Consider the following 19148-nt stretch of genomic DNA (forward strand, 5'->3'; position numbering starts at 1 on the left):
GCAAGGAGCTGAAGTTGGGTGTCAGAGCCAGGAGGGGGCTGAGTTTCACCTATCTGCTTGGGAGTTAGTGTTACTGGGTTTTAGAAAGAAGACAAAATCCTCCTATTTTGGCTCCAGTTATATTCATGATCTCTCCAGATTTGAGTAACAATTTGTTTGTTTCAGCTCATAGTGTTCACTACAACTTCCCTGCTTGTGTAGCCGCTGGCTTTTGGTTAATCCCCTTCATCAGGTACAGAGGCTTGCAATCACTTGGTCTGCACTCCTGAAGCCCCAGGCTCCATCATCTGCATTGAGGTGTGTCGTTGCCTGTCCTTGCCTTATGTAAGGCTCCTGGTCATCTGCCCTAGGTTACCCGTGCTGTAGAATGTTAGTCATACACAAGATCTGTAGTTCTGTAGAATGTTAGTCATACACAAGATCCTTGTAGTGGATTCTGTAAAGAAATATATTTGAGAAACACTGAGAGTTTTTGTTCCCTTAAAGAGTTAAACTGCACACTGAAAGGCTCTGAGAAGATCTGTACTTAGAATCCTCCGCCTATATCATGTAGTGCCCAGTGCCAATCAGGCCTTTAAATCTTGTGGAACTAAATGTAGGGACATACGCTGGGAAATAATAAACTAGTAACAGGTTCACCTTAAGAAATTCCTGCCTCAACCTTGTTACTATTCATATGAAAGAAGGAGCAATTAAATAACTGAAATTAAAAATTGTGTGTCTGTAGCATACAAATTATAACAGTTTAAATGATAGAGTTTAAATGTCACAGTTTAAGTGTCATTGTTTAAAGTGAAGACCCATTCTTTTATTAGAGCTATCACTTAAAAATTTTCTCTGAATATGCTACTTCAGTGTGAGTATAAAATAAATGTAGGGCAAAATCAGGGAAAAGGTTCTAAATTAGAACTAGTTTAAACTAATTTTTAAAAATTTAAATAAAAATTTAGTTTGGGATACAGCACTGTGTATAGAAAAGCTCCTTTTTGCTATGGTAATGACACATACCCTTTAATAAAGTTTCAGGAATATTGTATCAGAATTAAAAATTCTGAATGTGAATATACATATTTGCATTAAATAGAATGACTATGTTTATGCAAAGTGACGAATAAAGAACATTTGTTTTACTAAAATATGCTTATTACATTCAAGATACCATACAAAAGACTTCCGTTTTTGCATATAAATACACCCAGAATTTAAGAATTATAAGAGATAATGACAATAAAACCTGTGATAATTTTTTTCTCTTTTTCCATCTTAGATTTTGGTTTAAATTGCCCTTTCCCTCAGTTATATATATTTTTTTCATTTAAAAGAGAACACTAAGCATCAACTTAACAAATTTTTAAGTGCACAATATATTAATGTTGACTATAGATACAATGTTATACAGCAGATCTCTAGAGCTTATTCACCTTGCTTGACTGAAACTTTACCCCTGTTGATTTGTAACTACCCATTTCCCCCTCAGCCCCTGGCAACAACTCTTCCACATTTTGATTCTATGAATTTGACACTTTTAGACCCACATATAAGTGTAATCATGTAGTATTTGGTTTTCTGTGATTGACTCTTTTCACTTAGCATAATGTTCTCCCTCAAGGTTCATCTGTATTGTTAAATATGAAAGAATTACCTTTTTTAAAGGCTGAATAATATTCCATTTATGTATATACCACATTTTCTTCATTCAGTCATGACACTTGGGTTGTTTCCATATCTTGGCTATTGCGAATAGTGCTGAGATTAACACATGAGTGCTAATACCTCTTTAAGATCCTGATTTCTTTTTTCTTTTTTTAATTTTTTTTTTATTTTATTTGAATACTGTTGACATAAAATGTTAAATTAGTTTTAGGTGTACAACATAGTGATTCAACAAGTTTATACATTATACTGTGCTCACCACAAATGTAGTTACCATCTGTCATGATACAGTGCTACAGCAATATCATTGAGTATATTCCCTATGCTGTGCCTTTTGTTCCCATATTTATTCATTCCTTAGCTGGAACTCTGTATCTCCCACTCCCCTTCACCCATTTTGCCCATCCTCTCCCCACCCCCAGCAACCATTAGTTTCTTCTCTGTATTTATAAGTCTGATTATGTTTTTTGTTTATTCATTTTGTTTGTTCATTTATTTATTAAAGGAATATTCACATATCCATTTTTTTAGATTCCACATATGTGTGAAATCATATGGTATTTATCTTTCTCAGTCTAACTTATTTCACTTAGTATAATATACTCTAGGTCCACCCATGTTGTTGCAAATGGCAGGATCCCATTCTTTTTTATGGCTGTGTAAAAGACCATTGTGGACATATACCACATTTTCCTTATCCATTCATCTATTGATGGACAGGTTGCTTCCATATCTTGGCTGTTGTAAATAAGGGTGCAGTAAACATAGGGGTCCATATATCTTTCTGAATTCATGTTTTTGTTTGCTTTGGGTAAATACCCAGTAGTGGAATCATTGGATCATATGGTATTTATATTTTTAAGTTTTTGAGGACCCTCCATACTGTTTTCCACAGTTGCGGTGCTGAATGTAAATTGGTATCTTCCCACCAACAGTGTACCAGGGTTCCTTCTCCTCCACATCCTCACTAACAATTGTTATTTCTTATCTTTTTGATTTTAGTCCTTCTGATAGGTGTGAGGTGGTTTTGATTTGTATTTCCCTGATGATTAGTGATGTTGAGCACCTTTTCATGTGCCTGTTGGCCATCTATATGCCTTCTTCAGAAAAATATCTATTCAGATCCTCTGCCCATTTTTTTTTTTTTTAAGATTTTATTGATTTATTTGACAGAGAGAGACACAGCAAGAGAGGGAACACAAGCAGGGGGAGTGGGAGAGGGAAAGGCAGGCTTCCCGCCGAGCAGAGAGCCCGATGTGGGGCTCGATCCCAGGACCCTGGGATCATGACCTGAGCCGAAGGCAGACGCTTAACCAACTGAGCCACCCAGGCGCCCCCTCTGCCCATTTTTTAATTGGAGTTTTTGTTTTTTCAGTGTTGAGTTATATAAGTTCTTTATATATTTTTAATATTAACCATCAGATATATCATTTGCAAATATCTTCTCCCATTCAGTTGGTTGCCTTTTTGTTTTGTTGGTGGTTTCTTAGCTGTGCAAAGCTTTTTATTTTGATTTAGCTTCAGTAGTTTTTGTTTCTGTTTCCCTTGCCTTAGGAGACATAGCCAAAATCTATATCTATGGCCAATATCAGAGAAATTACTACCTGTGTTCTCTTCTAGGATTATCATGGTTTCAGGTCTTATAGTTAGGTCTTTAATCCGTTTTGAGTTTATTTTTGTGTAATGTATAAGAAAGTGTCCAGTTTCATTTTTTTTTTTTTTACATGTAGCTGTCCAGTTTTCCCAGCATCTTTTGTTGAAGAAACTTTTTCCCATTGTACATTCTTGTCTCCTTTATCATAGATTAATTGACCATATAAGCATGGGTTAATTTCTGGGCTGTATTCTGTTTCATTGATCTATGCATCTATTTTTGTGCCAGTATCATGCTATTTTATTATTGAGATTCTGATTTTAATTCTTTTGGAAATGGGATTGCTAGATCATATGGTAGTTCTGTTTTTAATATTTTGAGGAACCTGTTTTCTATGACAGCTGCACCATTTTGGATTCCCATCAACAGTGTGCATGTTTTGTAATTCTTTGTTGAAGGCTGATGTTTTATATAGGAAGTAGATACTGGGGTATATATATTTTATGCTTAGAAATGAGCATGATTTTCCTTCTGCTAGGTCTTTAGCATGGCATGGTATGTTAGTCTCCTTAGGAACTGGGCTGGGTTTGTAGTTTGTTGTTGCTATGGTTACGATTAGCACATCATTGTAGCTTCAAATTCCTCTAGTGCCTATGTCTCCCTGCTTAGCTTTGGGTCTTCCCTTTATGCTTCCCCACAGATATATCTGTCTCTTACAGATCTGTCAGATGTTTTAACTACTGACTTTTCTTCCACTGCTTGTTAGCCTGGTGGTAAGGGGTGGAAGAGGGGGGTTCCCTCTGATGTTCTTTCTGGTTGATCCTCAGCCCTGAGGAGGCACTGTGAACCTGACCTTGGAAGTATGGACTTCCCAAGTACTCCTGCCCCATCTCCAGATGAAACGTTGTCTTCACACATATTGCTGCCCTTTCCCCAGTGTTTGAGCTTCTCTTTTACCTCTGTTCCCTCCTGCAGTTTCGGTGGGTGGCCATCAGTGCCCTTAGGCTATGGTTTTGGTGCCTTCCCCCTGCAGGGAAGTCTTTGTTCCTTAGGGGAGATGGATATCAGTGGACTCTGTTCCACTCTCACCTGTAGTGAGATTCCACAGGAGCCCTTAAGTGGCTACAATTTCCCCAACCCCAGCCAGCTTCATCTCTGGGTTTTCTTGACTCCTCCCATTTCCCCTGTGGACACTTGGTGGACTCCTGGAGGGAAAGCCTCCAAGATGTTATAACCTCCTCAAGTCTGCAGCCCATAGGGGCTTCACACATTCTCATTAGCCCACATTCAATCTTCAACAATTTGTTAAAAATGCTTACTCTTCTTACCAGATGTTCACTGGTATTTAGTGGTGTCTGTCCAGGTAAGCAAATACCCAAGACCTATTTCTCCCTGCTGGTTCCTGTTCCTCTTTAGATTTTGTGCTGTTTACTCTATAATTTCATCTTCCTAATAGGTTTTTTTAAAAGTCATTAATTTGACGTTTTACAGGCTTTTCTTGATACATGGGTGGGATAAATACTCTTTCCAGCTCTCTGCATCTCTGAATTGAAATCAGAAAACTCTATGCCTTCTTAAACACCAGGTCTGCAATTCAAGTAGTACCAAAAAGAACACATTCAGTCTAACGTTTCTTTATATGATCTGATCCTAGGATTCAAAACATTTATTTGGTAAAAGTCATCCTCATTTCCCCCATTAATTTTATCTAAACAAATTTTTAAAATCCACTTAATAATTACTGAAAAATATAGTCTACTTCCCATAACCAGAAATATCACTGGTCAGTGATTAAAGTAGCATTCAGTTACATTTTCCAAATATATTTTATCACTACTTAGCAAACTAAATGCACCATCCTCCAGTGATTTAATAAATGCAAACATTTAAGTTGTCTTCCCTCCCCCCCCAAGTCCTATGTTATATGTTGACTTAACAGAAAAGCATGTTACTGTGACTGTTCAAGAATTATGTTTTTAATTAGGAGGAAGCAAACTGCGAAGGACTTGTAAGTCCAGCTTATATGCTTATCATATTTAATCAAAACTTCCCAACCACACTAGGTCTTATTACAGAATTATATTAAAATATTTTTCTTGCAAGTTTGCAAATATCATTTTTATTTCATTTCCTTTGCAGGTCAGTCCAGAAATAGTAAATAATTCAATAATAATCTATTTTGTAAAGTTTTATAAATTCACTTCCATTCCAAGCCCCAGTCTCCTTGGCTCACTCTGAATGGTTAAGACCAGTCTTTAGTCATGCACACACACACACACACACACACAGCTGGAGACACATGCCCTTATAGTCGATTCCTAGACCAATGAAATAAGTTCTGATGTTACTTCTAATCTCCCTTTGAGGCCCAAATCTTGAATTGTGTTTTCTTTGACCCAAGTCCCTTGCTCCAAATTGGGCTGAGCTCATCAGGTGCCTCTCTAGGCTTCTGTAGCCCGAGAGCAAGTCTCTATAGGATGCATGGACCACCTGACATTATGATTGCTTCTTGTGTGAAAAGAAGGACAAGTATATACCAGAAAATCTACTGCTTTAGTGGCTTGTTTCTCTACGTGACACCTGTAACTTGGGTTTACATTCTTTAGGTATAAAAAGTGATGATAGCTATCCCTTGGTATGAAAGAAAACATCTTCCAGTGGAGGGACTGTCCTCTGACACTGGATGTCCTGCAAAGCATGATTCCGTATTTCCCTGCATGGTCACTATCCCTCCTTCCCAAGTTAATCAGGACCCTGAATTGCTGGCAAGCTTTGAAAACTTGGAATATAAAAGCAGATAGTCTAGGGGGCGCAGAGCAAGATGGCGGAGGAGTAGGAGACCTGGATTTCGTCTCCTCTCAGGAATTCAGCTGGATAGGGATCAAACCATTCTGAACACCTACAAACTCAACAGGAGATTGAAGAAAAGAAGAGCAACAACTCTCTCATCAGAAAAGCGACCACTTTCTGGAAGGTAGGACGTGCACAGAAGTGAATCCGAGGTGATATTCGGGAGGATAGACGGCGGGGGAGGGGCCTCTACCGGCCGCTTCTGGCAAGTGATAGAACCGTGGAGCACAAAATCGGAACTTTTAAAAGTCTGCTCTGCTGAGGGACGTCACTCTGGTGGCTAAGCGGGGGGTGGAACCCTCCGGGACAGTGTGGTCTCAGGACCCTCGGGGTCACAGAAAGACCGGGGGTGCCTGAGTGTGGCAGAGCTCCCAGGTAACAGAGCAGGGAAGCCGCCTGCAGAGGCGGAGCCCAGGCGCGGGCTCTCAGCTCGGGGTTGACATAAACTGTGATCCATGGCCCAGTCGGGCCCCTGCTCCTCCAGCAGGGACCCAACAAGCGGCAGATCCAGGGAGACTCACCTTCCTCCCCCGAAAGGAGCCGCACGGGAGCGCACTGCGGGGATCTGCTGGGTTTGGAGACCACCCGGGGTCGGGTGCCAGAGATAGAAACGCACGGTCACAGGCCGGGTGAGCACGGAGTGCGGCCAGAGACTGGGGAGACGGGAGTGACTGACGGCTTTTCTCTGGGGGCTCACTGAGGAGCGGGGCCCCGAGTTCTCGGCTCCTCCGGGACGGAGATTGGGAGGCCGCCATTTTCACTCTCCGCCTCCAAAGCTGTATGGAAAGCTCGCAGGGAACAAAAGCCCCGGAGAGCAAACCCGAGCAGATTACTTAGCCGGGAGGGGGCAAGGGCAGGGCAATTCCGCCTCCGGCAGAGACATTTGGAAACCACGGCAACAGGCCCCTCCCCAGAAGATCAGTGAGAACAGCCAGCCAAGACCAAGTTTACCGATCAATGAGAACGGCAGAACTCCAGCGCTAGGGGAATACTGCACATAGAATTTACGGCTTTTTTTACCATGATTCTTTAGTCTTTTAAAGTTAATTTTTTTTAACTGTCTTTTTGTCTTTTTATTTCTTTTTGAATTTTTCTTTTTCCCTTTTTCAACCAACATCTTATCAATCCCTTTAAAAAAAAAACATTTTTATTTTTCATTTTTAGAGTCATATTCTATCCCTTCATAGTAGTTACCCATATTTTGGGCTTGTATATATAAGTTGTCCTCTCTTTAAAATTTTGAGATAGTTTCTCCTAACAGATTAAAATATACCCTAAATCTCTAGTATATGGTGTTTTCTATTCCCCTGCCTGATCACATCCTCTCCCTTTTTTTTCTTTTTCTTTTTTCTTTTTTTAAATCCTCTTCTTTCTTTTTTCAAACAACTTCTTATCAATTCCTTTTATAAAATTTTTTATAATTTCCATTTTTACAGTCATATTCCATCCCTTCATCATATCAACCCTTATTTTTGTACATATATAAGTTTTTCTTTCTTTAAAATTTTGGGAGGCACTTTCTTCTAAAAGACCAAAATACACCCCAAATCTAGTGTGTGGCACTGATCTATATACCATATAGATCATATTTGATCACATTCTGGTTTTTCTTTGGTTGTTGTTGTTCTGTTTTGTTTGTTTTTGTCTTTATCTTTATCTTTTTCTTTTTTTTTCTTTTTCTTTTTTCTCTCTTTCCCTTTCTTATCCCACTGCTTCAGGTCTTTTCTGATTTGTTTAGAGTATATTTTCTGGGGACGTGGTTACTCTGCTAGCATTTTGTTCTCTCATTAATCTATTCTCCTCTGCACAAAATGACAAGACGGAAAAAATCACCTCAACAAAAAGAACAAGAGGTAGTACCGACTGCCAGGGACCTCCTCAATATGGATATTAGTACGATGTCAGATCTAGAGTTCAGAATCATCACTTTAAAGATACTAGCTGGGCTTGAAAAAAATATGGAAGTTATTAGAGAAACCCTTTCTGGAGAAGTAAAAGAGCTAAAATCCAACCAAGTAGAAATCAAAAAGGCTATTAATGAGGTGCAATAAAAAATGGGGGCGCTAAGTGCTAGAATAAATGAGGCAGAAGAGAGAATCAGTAATATAGAAGATGAAATGATGGAAAATAAAGAAGCTGAGAAAAAGAGAGATAAACAACTACTGGATCACGAGGGCAGAATTCGAGAGATATGCGATACCATAAGACAAAACAACATTAGAATAATTGGGATCCCAGAAGAAGAAGAAAGAGACAGAGGGGCAGAAGGTATAATGGAGCAAATTATAGCAGAGAACTTCCCTAATTTGGGGAAAGAAACAGGCATGAAAATCCAGGAAGCCCAGAGAACCCCTCTCAAAATCAATAAAAATAGGTCAACTCCCCGACATCTAATAGTAAAACTTACGAGTCTCATAGACAAAGAGAAAATCCTGAAAGCAGCTCGGGAGAAGAGATATGTAACCTACAAGGGTAGAAACATTCAGTTGGCAACAGAACTATCCACAGAGACCTGGCAAGCCAGAAAGGACTGGCAGGATATCTTCAGAGCAATAAATGAGAAAAATATGCAGCCAAGAATACTCTATCCAGCTAGGCTGTCATTGAAAATTGAAGGAGAGATAAAAAGCTTCCAGGACAAACAAAAACTAAAGGAATTTGCAAACACAAAACCAGCCCTACAGGAAATCTTGAAAGGGGTCCTCTAAGCAAAGAGAGAGCCTAAAAGCAACATAGACCAGAAAGGAACGCAGACAATATACGGTAACAGTCACCTTACAGGCAATACAATGGCACTAAATTCCTATCTTTCAAGAGTTACCCTGAATGTAAATGGGCTACATGCCCCAATCAAAAGACACAGGCTAACAGACTGGATTAAAAAACAAGACCCATCGATATGCTGTCTGCAAGAGACTCATTTTAGACCCAAAGACACCCCCAGATTGAAAGTGAGGGGGTGGAAAACCATTTACCATGCTAATGGACACCAAAAGAAAGCTGGGGTGGCAATCCTTATATCAGACAAATTAGATTTTAAACCAAAGACTGTAATAAGAGATGAGGAAGGACACTATATCCTACTTAAAGGATCTATCCAACAAGAAGATCTAACAATTGTAAATATCTATGCCCCTAACATGGGAGCAGCCAATTATATAAGGCAATTAATAACAAAAGCAAAGAAACACATCGACAACAATACAATAATAGTGGGGGACTTTAACATCCCCCTCACTGAAATGGACAGATCGTCTAAGCAAAAGATCAACAAGGAAATAAAGACTTTAAATGACACACTGGACCAAATGGACTTCACAGACCTATTCAGAACATTCCATCCCAAAGCAACGAAATACACATTCTTCTCTACTGCCCATGGAACATTCTCCAGAATCGATCACATCCTAGGTCATAAATCAGGTCTCAACCGGTACCAAAAGATTGGGATCATTCGGGTGCCTGGGTGGCTCAGTCGTTAAGCGTCTGCCTTCGGCTCAGGTCATGATCCCAGGGTCCTGGGATCGAGCCCCGCATTGGGCTCCCTGCTCAGCGGGAAGCCTGCCTCTCCCTCTCCCACTCCCCCTGCTTGTGTTCCTGTTCTCGCTGTCTCTCTCTGTCATATAAATAAATAAAATCTTAAAAAAAAAAAAAAGATTGGGATCATTCCCTGCCTATTTTCAGACCACAATGCTTTGAAACTAGAACTCAATCACAAGAGGAAAGTCGGAAAGAACTCAAATACATGGAGGCTAAAGAGCATCCTACTGAAGAATGAATGGGTCAACCAGGAAATTAAAGAAGAATTAAAAAAATACATGGAAACCAATGAAAATGAAAACACAACTGTTCAAAATCTTTGGGATGCAGCAAAGGCAGTCCTAAGAGGAAAGTATATAGCAATACAAGCCTTTCTCAAGAAACAAGAAAGGTCTCAAGTACACAACCTAACCCTACACTTAAAATAGCTGGAGAAAGAACAGCAAAGAAAGCCTAAACCCAGCAGGAGAAGAGAAATCATAAAGATCAGAGCAGAAATCAATGAAATAGAAACTAAAAGAACAGTAGAACAGATCAACGAAACTAGGAGCTGGTTCTTTGAAAGAATTAACAAGATTGATAAACCCCCGGCCAGACTTATCAAAAAGAGAAGAGAAATGACCCAAATCAACAAAATCATGAATGAAAGAGGAGAGATCACAACCAACACCAAAGAAATACAAACAATTATAAGAACATATTATGAGCAACTCTATGCCAGCAAATTAGATAACCTGGAAGAGATGGATGCATTCCTAGAGATGTATCAACTACCAAAACTGAACCGGGAAGAAATAGAAAACCTGAACAGACCTATAACCACTAAGGAAATTGAAGCAGTCATCAAAAATCTCCCAAAAAACAAAAGCCCAGGGCCAGATGGCTTCCTAGGGGAATTCTACCAAACATTTCAAGAAGAATTAATACCTATTCTTCTGAAACTGTTCCAAAAAATAGAAATGGAAGGAAACTTCCACACTCATTTTATGAGGCCAGCATTACCTTGATCCCAAAACCAGACAAAGACCCCATCAAAAAGGAGAACTACAGACCAATATCCTTGATGAACATGGATGCAAAAATTCTCACCAAAATACTAGCCAATAGGATCCAACAGTACATTAAAAGGATTATTCACCATGACCAAGTGGGATTTATCCCTGGGCTGCAAGGTTGGTTCAACATCCGCAAATCAATCAACGTGATACAATACATTAACAAAAGAAAGAACAAGAATCATATGATCCTCTCAATAGATGCAGAAAAAGCTTTTGACAAAGTACAGCATCCTTTCTTGATCAAAACTCTTCAGAGTATAGGGATAGAGGGTACATACCTCAATATCATAAAAGCCATCTATGAAACACCTACAGCAAATATTATTCTCAATGGGGAAAAACTGAGAGCTTTACCCCTAAGGTCAGGAACGTGGCAGGGATGTCCACTATCACCACTGCTATTCAACATAGTATTGGAAGTCCTAGCCACAGCAATCAGACAACAAAAAGAAATCAAAGGCATCCAAATTGGCAAAGAAGAAGTCAAACTCTCACTCTTTGCAGATGATATGATATTTTTTGTGGAAAACCCAAAAGACTCCACCCCAAAACTGCTAGAACTCATACAGGAATTCAGTAAAGTGGCACGATATAAAATCAATGCACAGAAGTCAGTGGCATTCCTATACACCAACAACAAGACAGAAGAAAGAAAAATGAAGGAGTCGATCCCATTTACAGTTGCACCCAAAACCATAAGATACCTAGGAATAAATCTAACCAAAGAGACAAAGGATCTGTACTCAGAAAACTATAAAATACTCGAAAGAAATTGAGGAAGACACAAGGAAATGGAAAAACGTTCCATGCTCATGGATTGGAAGAACAAATATTGTGAAGATGTCAGTGCTACCTAGAGCAATCTACACATTCAATGCAATTCCCCTCAAAATACCATCCACTTTTTTCAAAGAAATGGAACAAATCATCCTAAAATTTGTATGGAACCAGAAAAGACCCCGCATAGCCAGAGGAATATTGAAAAAGAAAAGCAAAGCCAGCAGCATCACAATTCCGGACTTCCAGCTCTATTACAAAGCTGTCATCATCAAGACAGCATGGTACTGGCACAAAAACAGACGTATAGATCAATGGAACAGAATAGAGAGCCCAGAAATGGACCCTGAAATCTATGGTCAACTTATCTTCGACAAAGCAGGAAAGAATGTCCAATGGAACAAATACAGTCTCTTCAACAAATGGTGTTGGGAAAATTGGATAGCCACATGCAGAAGAATGAAACTGGACCATTTCCTTACACCACACACAAAAATAGACTCCAAATGGTTGAAAGACCTCAATGTGAGACAGGAGTCCATCAAAATCCTAAAGGAGAACACAGGCAGCAACCTCTTTGACCTCAGCCGCAGCAACTTCTTCCTAGAAACATCGCCAAAGGCAAGGGAAGCAAGGGCAAAAATGAACTATTGGGACTTCATCAAGATAAAAAGCTTTTGCAAAGCAAAGGAAACAGTCAACAAAACCAAAAGACAACCGACAGAATGGGAGAAGATATTTGCAAATGACATATCAGCTAAAGGGCTAGTATCCAAAATCTATAAAGAACTCATCAAACTCAACACCCAAAGAACAAAGAATCCAATCAAGAAATGGGCAGAAGACATGAACAGACATTTTTCCAAAGAAGACATCCAAATGGCTAACAGACACATGAAAAAGTGTTCAATATCGCTCAGCATCAGGGAAATCCAAATCAAAACCTCAATGAGATACCACCTCACACCAGTCAGAATGGCTAAAATTAACAAGTCAGGAAACGACAGATGTTGGTGGGGATGCGGAGAAAGGGGAACCCTCCTACACTGTTGGTGGGAATGCAAGCTGGTGCAGCCACTCTGGAAAACTGTATGGAGGTTCCTCAAAAAGTTGAAAATAGAGCTACCATATGATCCAGCAATTGCACTACTGGGTATTTACCCCAAAGATACAAAAGTAGGGATTCGAAGGGGTACGTGCACCCCGATGTTTATAGCAGCAATGTCCACAATAGCCAAACCGTGGAAAGAGCCAAGATGTCCATCGACAGATGAATGGATAAAGAAGACGTGGTATATATAAACAATGGAATATTATGCAGCCATCAAAAGGAATGAGATCTTGCCATTTGCAACGATGTGGATGGAACTGGAGGGTATTATGTTGAGTGAAATAAGTGAAAAAGAGAAAGACATGTATCATATGATCTCACTGATATGAGGAATTCTTAATTGCAGGAAACAAACTGAGTGTTGCTGGAGTGGGGGTGGGCTGGGAGGGATGGGGTGACTGGGTGATAGACACTGGGGAGGGTATGTGCTCTGGTAAGCGCTGTGAATTGTGCAAGACTGTTGAATCTCAGATCTGTTCCTCTGAAACAAATAATGCAATATAGGTTAAGAAAAAAAAAAAAGAAGAAGAAGAAGAAGGTAGCGGGAGGGGAAGAATGAAGCGGGGGAAATCGGAGGGGTAGACGAACCATGAGAGATGATGGACTCTGAAAAACAAACAGGGTTCTAGAGGGGAGGGGGGTGGGAGGATGGGTTAGCCTGGTGGTGGGTATTGAGGAGGGCACATTCTGCACGGAGCACTGGGTGTTGTGCACAAACAATGAATCATGGAACACTTCATCTAAAACTAATGATGTAATGTATGGGGATTAACATAAGAATAAAAAAAAAAAAGAGCAGATAGTGTATTTCTGGGAAGCTGAATCTTTATTTCAACTTGCTCATTACTTCCACAGTGTGACTACTCTTTATGACAAAGCCTAGTGGTACTTATGATTTTTATTGTCAGCACTAATTTTTAGCCTGCCTGTCCTCCTCAATGCATTTTCCACACAGCAGCCAGAGTGATTTATTTACTTAGTAAATCATAGTCTGGCCACAAGATACATGTGTACAAATCTCTTCAATATCTTTTCTGCTTCTTCCTGTGTGACCTTGAGCAAGTTACTCAACTTCTCTATGGCTCTGTTTTCTTCGATGTAAAACAGGGCTAAGAATTTCTGCCCCATAAGATTGTTATGGGAATTAAATGCAGAACTCTTAGAATAGGGCCTGAATATTGCAAGGTCACAGTAAATAGTGCTGCTGATGCATTAACCACTATTAGTACTGATGTTACTCAGCTGAAAGCCCCTCAACAATTTTCTCTTGTGCTTTATTAAAGTCAAACTCCTGCTGGGTCTGTGAGGTTCTGTGTGGTCCCTCTCTCCTCTAATCTCATGTCTTATCTGCAATGTAGCCACAGGGTCCCTGCTTCCTTGTCTCTGTGCTGGTCAGTGACTCTCCACACTGCTCTCTTGAGCCCCAAGTCACACCTCTGCCTCTGGCTGTTCCTGGAGGCTCACTGTGGGGGTGCCAGATGGCAGGGCTAGGGTGGGGCTCTGTTACTCCCCTACTTTCTGTTCCTTTAGTGTTGTCTGGGTGAAGGCCCTTCACCCCATTTGTAGGAGTTGAGCCCACCTCTAGCTGTTCTGGTGCTTCCAGAACTAGCTTCAGGGTGTCCAGTCAGAGACCCTGGAACCAGCACCACCAGCCATGCTGTCCTTGAAGTTCTGGCCTCAGTTCTGTAGGCTCAAGTTTGGATCATTTCAACCTGTCCCCTTCCTCCCTCCCACCTGCCTCCTCTCTCCATGCAGCTACTGACTCTGTGTCTCCTCAGCCTGCCTGGTTCACTTTCTCTATCCTCCAAAACCATGTGACCTATTCCTTAGGTTATATTCTTTCTGATTTGTGTTATTTTCCAGAAAAGGCCTTTATTTACCCCATTCTCTTGGTCTGGAACATTTTGTCCTCCCACCCTCTCTTAACTGGCTGATATTGAGTCATTTTTCTTTTTTTCTTTTTTCTTTTTTTTTAATTTTTAGAAAACTTTATTTAGTTATTGGTCAGAGAGAGCAAGCAAGCACAAGCAGGGGTAGTGGCAGGTAGAGGGAGAATCAGGCTCCCTGCTCAGGGGAACTAGATCCCAGGACCCTGGGATCATGACCTGAGCCAAAGGCAGACGCTTAACCAACTGAGCCACCCAGGCATCCCTTGAGTCATCTAAGTCTTGGCTTAAAACCCTTCTCTGTCCTCCCCATCTAAAAGGAGGCTCTCACCTCTTTGTATTTAGTGCATTAGCCATTAGTCCCATTTGTACATTTCTCCCAGTTTGTAATTACTATTTGCATTCTGCTTAAGCTTTATGTGAGCGGCAACCACATTTCTTCTTCATCTTTAACACATCTTAAACTTTGTGATCAACACAGTGCCCAGAACATAGTACATAAAATGAGTGAAAGCATTCCTACTACCTTGGGACTCTTGGCAATGAAACTTCTTGCTAGTGCCCATGTTTCAAGGCTTGTGTCTGTTGCCCCTTCTGGTAAACAAAAAAGAAAGTGTGCTGAATTTGTTGTAAATTTGTTATTTCCTCTGGGTAAATGAAATACATTTTTTTTTCTCACCAAATATTAAGAATAAACCTTATAAAATTACATGGCATCATTAAAATAATCTTTTTAGGGAATCCAGAGAGGTAATTTTTTTCCCTTTTGCTCTTTTTAAAATGGGATTAATATCAGTAAAGCCAGTTAACCTCCTACATTGTATCAATCAGTTTTGACAAGCATAGACACCAAGGTCCAGAGGAAACTGTATTACATTGAGCCTTGTTTCACATCATGGTTCTACTGTGCCCTGAATGTTTCTCTAAGCAGCATGAAGTTGGGGAAGGATATTTTAATCAATTACCTCAGTGTAGATGAGTGCATCAGTGCTTTTCAACATTTCCTGTTTTTAAGGTCAGGGTATTTCCCTTTGTAATATTTGCCGTCTTTATGAGGCCGGCCACAATTCTGATTTTCATCTCATAATATCATTTATTTCCTGGTAGGCTATTTTTATGTAGCCCACATTATAGGCAGCCCGCTTTGAGATACAGCTAAATGTGAAATATCATGGAATCAACCAAATGTGTAGAATAGCCCACATTAAGAACACATTTAATAAGAAAGAATGTATTCTCACAACCGGAGGGATGCTGTGAACAGTCCACAGAGCCCCCTGACACTCTTGCTTTTGCCTAATGGAGTAGAGGGAGGCAGCCTCATGATCCATTGTCCCATTGTCCATATGCTGGGTACCTACTACTGATCTTATTTAGATTTGTTTTCTTGCCAAATCTTTCCAGTTCTGATTTCTCAATCTCTACCCTTTCATCCTAAGATACTTGAACAAATCTCATTTGTATGAAGGTTCAGATATCCCTCAAATGTTAATTACTCCCAAACATATATCTCTAATCCCATAATTTGTATCTTCCTTTCTGGTTACTCTCTTACTGGGAGTACTCCCAGTGCCCTCAACAGTCTTCTCACCTAAGAACTCACTTGAGATGCACCTCCTCCACGCCACTGCCATCATCTTCCCACATGGACTTCTCCTGTCCTGACCCCACAGCATCACACCGGTCAGTATACACGCTGCTCATTTCACTCTTCCTGTTACATAAGTGTCATGAACATGTGTGTTCAAACATTTCCAGCTTTCTGCTGTTTGAACCCATGATTATAATTGTTTTTCCTTCGTCCCTTAAAGATTGGGAGATTTAATTTCCCACGTGAGATGCTCTAGGACTCTGTGCACAGCACTGAGCAACATTTGCAATGGTGGTTGCTCTAAGAAAGAGGGCCTGAGGAACCAAACACATGAGTTCCCTGCCAACTGTGATGGATGGCGAGCATTTGCAAGAAACAAGTTAGGCAACTAGATTTGGGAGTTGCTTATTACCTCAACACATCACTAGCCTATCATGGATGAGATTCACTTAGGTAAATGACCTCAGCTCCCCTAAACTATATGTAATTTAAGGACAGAGACAGCAGCCTTTACATTTTAAATCACACATATGGTCATTTCATCCAGTAATTGCTCTAACTTGTGTGTGTTGTTTTTTTAATTGAGATGTATTCAGTAAAACCATACATAAAAGTAAAGAAAAATGTGTGTGATTATAGGGAGGTGGAAAATTTTCCTTTCTCAACTGGTGAAGTGAAACCTGAGATATAGATACACTGGTGATTTTTGGCAATGTTCAGGATGTAACTAAGCAAATACAGTGTTGGGTACATTTTCAAAAATGAAAAATAATTTATGCTGATTTTTTGTAAAGGAAGCTTTTATTTTCCTGACACAGCTATTTCTCAGGACAATACAAAAATATTTGCTTTATCGTATTCTTAAGTGACTATTTGGCTTTTAAAACAGGGACAGTTGTCATTTATTAAAACCTCCTATAAGATCAGCATTTAATTTACAGAGTCAACTTTTTAAAATAATAATATCTAGGAAATGAGCAGCAGTTTTTCCCCGGGGACATCAAAGCTTTTGTTCAAGATGAGTTTATATTTCTATGCTGAAGGAATATGAGAGCTCAACCTCATCCAATTAAAAAAGGAAAGACTGAAGTCCTAGGCACAGTAAGGCTTGGCCCATCACAGGCTGGTTGGAGTCAGAGAGGTGATTTCTTGCATGGGATCACCCTCTGAAAGAGAGATTTCATAGATTCATCTCCAGTGGAATTTCTGTTAGAGCAATATGGCCAGGGAACCCATCAGTTTGTCAATTTTGGATTTTCTGTGTATAAATCTATCTGTGGAAACTTAATGTTAAGATAGAGGAAACAGGCATCAAAAGTCATTATACAGAGTCATAGAGTGAGAATCAAGAGTAAAATATGAGGTCCAGAGTTTGCAACTGGAAAGCAGTCTTCTCTGGCTTGATCTTGTATCTCCTTTTGTCTCCTGATAGTCTGCCAGGGTATGCCTCAGGCAGCTTAGAAAGAAAAGAATATGTCTTACTCTGCAAGGATATGAAAAGTAGGATCCTTATTTTTAGTATCACAGTATACCTTCATAAAAGCAAAATAATTTGAAAGAGAATGACTATACACATCTTGTGACATAATAAGAAATATATATTTGGTCTCTATCCCCAGTTCCTGATACAGAGCTCCTAAAATCATTGTAATTTCCCGTGTGATGGGTGGGGAGGGTAGGTGATAGCAGCATCTTACAAAGATGTAAAAATCCCTTAGAATTTCCTGGAAGATAGAAGCATACTTGTTTTAATGAGGTGACTCTAGATGAGCTCCTGGACAACTTCAAGATAGGGCTGGTCACCAGAAAGCCTAAGCCATGATTAGGAGCTTTGAAAATTGAGTCCCACCCCACCATCCTCTGGAGAGGGGAGAGGGGCTGGAGACTGAGTTAATAATTGACTTTGTCTGTGTGTTGAAGGCCCCCCCAAAATCCCTCTACTACAGAGTTTGGGAAGCTTTCAGGTTGGTGAATACATCTGTGTGCTGGGAGGATGGCCCACCCCAACTCCATGGGAACAGAAGATCCTGTACGAGGGATCGATCAGGACCTCACTTTGTGTACCTCTTCATCTGTCTGTTCATCCATTCTTTATAATAAACCAGTAAACATGAGTACATGTTCCCTGGAGTTTTGTAAGCAATTGTAACAAATTATCAAACCTGGGGAGGGGTTGTGGAAACCTCCAACTTATAGCCAGTTGGTCAGAAACACAGGAGACGTCCTGAGATTTGTGACTGCAGTCTAAAGTGGGAACAGTCTGGTGAAACTGAGCTCTTAACTTGTGGGGTCTGCACCAACTCCAGGTAGTTAGAGACACCCCCAGATGGTATCCAGAGAGTTGGAGAATTGGTGGGTATGGAAAGACCCTCCCCACCCCCCCACACACGTTAGGTGTCAGAAGTGTTGTGAGTAGAGGGAACAAGTTTTCTTCTACAACTCTGACAAATCCAAAAAGCATCATAAAAACTGAACTCTTCGGACATGACACAACCTCAGATTTTCTTCTGAGTTAGGAAATGCAAGTGACCATGTTCCAGAAATAGCATTCTTTCTGAAAGGAGCAGCAGCTGTATCCCTGCAGTAATGCAGGCATTAACTGTAATTTAATTGAGATCTTCTTTCACAGTTGTTGTTACCACCTTTGGAAATCAGTGACTGTGTTTTACTTGGCTGTTGAGACTTTTCTCCTGATTTACTGATCTCCACTCGCACTCCAGATGGCCAATGGGGGAGGGACCACAAGGCCTGATCAGATAATGTCTCAGTCAGCCCTCTGACAAATTCTGGCAATACTGGAGACTTTAAATTTGCTGGTTTTTCCTGAGATACAGCAAGTTTGTGTGCAGATTAAAGACTAAGTTTGTTTTTTGTTGTTTCTTAAATCCTCCTGCAAGTAGGTAGTGGGGAGCACTACAAACTAAAATCATACTAGAAAATACTATGGTTTTTACTGATACTGAATTGCAAAGCAGGTTTATATTTATTCACTTTGGTTAGCAGTTCCTCTTTTTATACCCAGAGAAAGAGAGGCAAGGTGTTGCCTAAATCTTATAATTAAGATCATGGCCAGGTTAAAAAAAAAAAT

Source organism: Mirounga leonina, unplaced genomic scaffold (genome assembly GCF_011800145.1).
Source record: "Mirounga leonina isolate KUSES-001 unplaced genomic scaffold, KU_Mleo_1.0 Mir_178, whole genome shotgun sequence".
Taxonomy (NCBI): Eukaryota; Metazoa; Chordata; class Mammalia; order Carnivora; family Phocidae; genus Mirounga; species Mirounga leonina.